The sequence below is a fragment of the Lotus japonicus genome, chromosome 2 (genome assembly GCF_012489685.1).
Source record: "Lotus japonicus ecotype B-129 chromosome 2, LjGifu_v1.2".
Classification (NCBI taxonomy): domain Eukaryota; kingdom Viridiplantae; phylum Streptophyta; class Magnoliopsida; order Fabales; family Fabaceae; genus Lotus; species Lotus japonicus.
In genome coordinates this window covers 17,311,363-17,316,725 of record NC_080042.1, presented here as the reverse complement: position 1 = coordinate 17,316,725, position 5,363 = coordinate 17,311,363, and positions in this window count along the sequence as shown.

The window sequence follows — 5,363 nt, the reverse complement described above, 5'->3', positions numbered from 1 at the left end:
TATGCCATGCTAGTGACTGAAACCATTAAGAGAATGATCATGAGGTCGGACCAAGGTCTGAACCTTTACTATTTTAGGAGATCGAGACCTTCTCGAGGAATTACACGGGTTAAGGGAAAACCTTAGAACCTATAGACTTATAAACCATTTTACAAATAAAAATCATAATACATTAAACAACATTCAAACACTTTAAAGTCTCAATAAATTATTGAAGAAGACTTAGAGCTTGAAAAAGAATTCGGGAATATGAGAAGTGTCGATGATCCTAGTTTAGAGGAAACCCTGAGTGCTTCTCCACCTTTTGCCAATCGGCAGTTGACGTTTAGGCTACCTGTAACACCCCGATTTCCGGGTGTCACTTAGTAACATGAAAATAAAATAAAGCGGAAAATGCAGGTATATTTTTTTCGTTTTCTTTTAGAATAAAGAACAATTTAAACTAACGACTCAACCCCAAAATGCGATAAACATAAACTAATATACAATACTATTACAGTCCCGCTGTAACTAAAAGCATCGTCACGAGTATCCTCAAGTGACGACAAGGTTTACAAGTTTTCAGAAAGCATAATTAGTTCGAAATATTATACAAGTGACAAAAGGGAATAGTCAGCCCCAGATGGCCTCCTCTAGACCTCTACAACCGACTACTCCATGTGATTCCCAACTACGGAGAACCTCACGAAAGTAACGTGTCGGGGACCTACCCTGCCCCAAAATATGAATGACGAATCAGAGCTATGACAGTAACAACCAACTCAAAAGATTCTAACCACCCATATCCCACACTACTATCATCGACCCTCCCTCGATCAGGCATGAAGTCCGTGTCCTCGTCGAAAGCTTCAGTAATAGTCGTTTCACTCCGGGTCTTTCCCGCACAGCGAATCATCACGAACCGGCTGACAGACGCCTGGCAGCAGGCCGACCGCCCAAACACAAACATACAAACAAAGCCAAGGCGCTAGGGTCAACTTACAGAATACAATAGATATACAATCAACATGTGATAAAGGGGGTATATATATATGTTGTATATATACATATAAGTTATGTATTGCCTACCCTAAGGTATATATATAGCATGTTATTGAATCTCTTACACAATTCAATCATCAAAACACATAACGATGTTTATCAACATCAAATCATCAGATCTCAACAACTATAGTTAGAGTGCATGATATGTCACGCAACGTCAATCATAATAAGATGCATTGTGTCAATGCAGAGTATACTGACACAAATCCGAATAACGTCATTCTGCTTGGCGACTGGACAAACCAACGGTATTGCCACTTAAAGGCTGGGCACCTCGAGACGGTCGTAACACTGGCCTCGTGTTTAACCATTTCTGCTCGGGCGTCGCTTATCACCTTTGGCTATAGTCAAGACGACCCAACTCTACACGGTTCGACCATTTCTGCTTGCTATGCCGGACCTCAACAGGAGCGATACAACTCTACACGGATGATCGTTACTTCCTGTTGTGTCAGGTATAGTCAGGACCGATTCAACTCTACACGGCTGATCGTTGCTTCCTACTATACCGAAGTACTCCACTTGGCACTTCATCGCGTGTATGCATGTGTGCAATATGATTAGCAAAACAACGATTCGTCCTCACAGGTAAAAATTGGTTCATTGACCAGAGACTTCTGCAACGAGAAACCTAGGCTATAGTCAAGTCGGTTGTGACCCTACGGGTTTAACCATCCTGCTTGCTACGCCAGACATCAACAGGAACGATACAATTCTACGCGGCTGACCGTCACTTCCTGTTGTGCCAAGAGTACTCTACTAGGTACCTTACTAACGCCCAGACCCTTGGCTAAAGCCCGTCTTCAAATTCTTTTCCATAAAATGAGTTCCCTTAAAACAATAGTTCTCTTATTAGGTAAAATTTTCCATCGTAAGTTAGTCCATTATGTCGTTAATTCCAAAGTTCAGTTTTCATTTCCAACACCTTTCAAAATAAAGTTCCCAAAGCTAGGATCACCGACCCATTCCCGTTTTCCAAACTCACTTTCATTCCTAAGTCTTTTCCGTTGAATCATCGTCATTAATTAAAAGCATTATATTCTTAATAAATATATTATGGATTTATTTACATAAAACAGATTATGATTATTTTCGGTCCAAAACTCCATAAGTTCAAAGTTCCCATCAAACCCAAACAACTCCCCGAGCAAAACACCAGATCCCCTAGAACAATAAAGGTTCGAACCTTGGTTCGACCTAACAAACATTCCCAAAACAACCCGTCATTGTCATGACGAAGGTAAGTGTATTCTACACTCCAAAAGTGGCATCAAAATGCACGAATATAGTCAGCACAATTTAATCATAAACGCAAATACATCAAGCTCCATCGAGCGATGAATCAATATGGCAGTGCTGTAAACATAACCTTGTCATATCCACTAGAAAGCGATAAGACAGAAACCAGTAAACGGCCGAAGCCTCTCAGAAAACGGAGACACACGTCTCATATAAGTTAACTCAGCCGAAGCCTCCAGAAATCATTTTCTCAGTCCAAGCAATAATCAAATCAAAGCAATATTCAATATCAACACAATAACCAAGTCGAATTAATCGACGCCTAGTGACATTAGCTAGCAAGTAAGTTGCCCTAACCTCGAGTTGCTCCAGCCTCGTGGTCTAAGTTTCCTTCACACAATTGCCTTGAGAAACCCAAAGTTCCTTCAACTGAACCTCGGAGAAAACAAAGCAGAAATCCATACAAAATCGATTAGCTCGATCACAACACAACTAATTAACGATAGACAAAGCATCGAAGCTTCAGATTACAACAATCAAGTACGAAAGGACAAGTTTTCGCAAACGAAAAACTCCCCCCCCCTTGAACAAGCTCTCGGCCATAATAGGAAAAAGGCTCCGGCTCTTTTTCTTCGATCTAATTTAATTACAAGGTAGCTTTAGGGTAAAACTAGGGTAAAGAAACTGTCGGAAAAATTTTCGGATGATCGGATCGAAATACGGCTATTCAGGGGCGTTTTGGTCCAAAATAAAAGCTCAAAAACTCAAAGTTAAGATTTCGGAAAACAAATTTGATAGCGATGTTCCTAACGACATTTGTAGCAACTAATCCTAAAGGCACGAAGTCGGATTGCGACTTTTCGACATTAAAGTTTCGATATGTGCACAAAAAGGGTTTTGAATCAGTTTTTCAGATCCTTGACAACTCGATCAAAATCGGCGAACAACGGCGAGTGTTCTAGGCTCTTGGGCAAGTATAGAAGATATCCCAAGCGAAAAATCAAGAAAAACGGATAGTTTTACGAAAAGCTCGAAACTTTGAGCACAGAAAGAGATATAGAAACGCAGTAGAAACAATGATCAGAGGTAAGAATCAAGCTAGTTACCTCGATACCTTGAAGTATGGACAAACAGCTCGAAGATCGGTCGAGTTTCAGCGAAATTCTCCTCTCCTCCTTTCTCTCCTCAACTCGCGGCCACAAATGGGAAGAATGGGAGATATTTTGATTTTTTTACTATTTATAGGAAGGTGAAATCGCGGGAAAATGAAAATTTTGCGATTCCGATTTTTGCAGCACGTTCATCGGTGAATTCTAAGCGAGATTCTGGCAACAGAATTCCAGAACTCAAAATAAATCTCTGGAATTAGGGAAAAACGATCTCTAAAACCCCACAAGCGGTGTAAGTTAATCTGTCCCGAAAAACTACTTTTCGCTGTGAAGGTCAGATGACAAAACTTCGTTCTGAAGAAAGATTGGAAACATCAAAACAAATCTGGCAATGCGGATAGAAACTTCGTTAAAAGCTCCGAATAGAAAAAGTTCTCATTCAGTGATTGAATTTAGGGTTTTTGAGGCAAAGAAATTAGCGTCGTCGGACTTCCGAGAAATGAATACTATCGTGCGTACAGTCCAGGGTTCCGAAATGAAACACTGGTCGAAGGAAAAATAAAGAGAACTTCTTATTTTTCCAAGGATTTAAAATTATCACTTAAACATTGCTTTAAGAGCGGAATTAGCCTATTCTGGACACTCTCGCCATAAGGCAGGTGTGCAGACGACTCGCACTAACTCCTAAAACGACTATGGTACTATCCTCAAGCAATTCCTGAACTTTCTTCTTCATTAAGCTTTCTCAAACGGCGAGCTCTTGTCACGCTTACACTGAATCTACGCGTGAGTCGGAAAATAACTAGTTCTGTAAATCCAGGTCTTACACTACCTGAGGGATAAGTCTGGGAAACCAATAAGTTTCCAGGTACATTGGTACTCTTTCGCTCGATGAGCAGTTTTTGACCATCGGATTGGATGAGTCGGATGATTCGAGTAATCATCAAGAGTGTTTGCACTCTATCGTTATGAGAATTCGAGGTCGATAGTTCGACAATTTCCTTAGGGAATTTTAGAGACAATATTCTTAGCTAGACACTTACGTTGTGAGGACGATACGATGTTTGGCTAACCATATTGCATCATTCATTCATGTTTCTGGTTACGCGATGGGATGTCGAGCCTCGGTGGAGCCAGTTGGATCGAAAGATCAGGTTTCCACGTAGATCACCGAGTCTGATGGTTAACACAAAGGCCGGTGAAAAGACCGACTCGAAATACGTGTCCAGCCTGTCCGGAGCATTAATTTAGCATAACATTGCATTTCATACCATTTATGTGATGATTTGATGTTGATAAACATCGTTATGAGTTTGATGATTTGATGTTGGTAAACATCGTTATGTTTTTTCTGAATCAATGATTTATGCATGCTGAGTTAGTAGTTGATGATGAATTGATATATATATGCCATGATAACATTTATCGAACCTATGTATATCTACCCCCCTTACTCTACTTGTTCTCTTTACTATCTACCCTATTCTGTGAGTTGACCCCCGCGCCTTGCCTTGTGTGTATTGTTTGTGTTTGGGCGATCGGCAAACTGCCAGATATTGCTAGGGGAATGGTTTACGCTGGTTCGCCCGTCAGGGGGAATCAAGTACGAGCTGATTGATCGAGTTGACCTTGTCGCTTGGACATTGGACCCTGCCAACCACCGAGCGACGTACCAAGGGAGAGTGATGGAGGATGTGATTGACAACCATGGAGACATGACTACTGGAGTTCTGCGGAAGTACACTGTTGCCTTTGACCTGCCGCTGATGGTTCACTTTGGACCAGGCACTGGACTGCGACCACCTACGCCGTTGTCGTCATTATCGTTCTCATCTGATTAGGAGGACCCTTCTAAGGTCGATGTTGTTGCTGTGACACCGTATGGACCGACACCGCCTGCTGTTGTGGACCTTGCTGACGTTGCGGCATCTTCGAGGCTCGTTGAGCCGAAGGAGGAGCCTGTCGCCACGA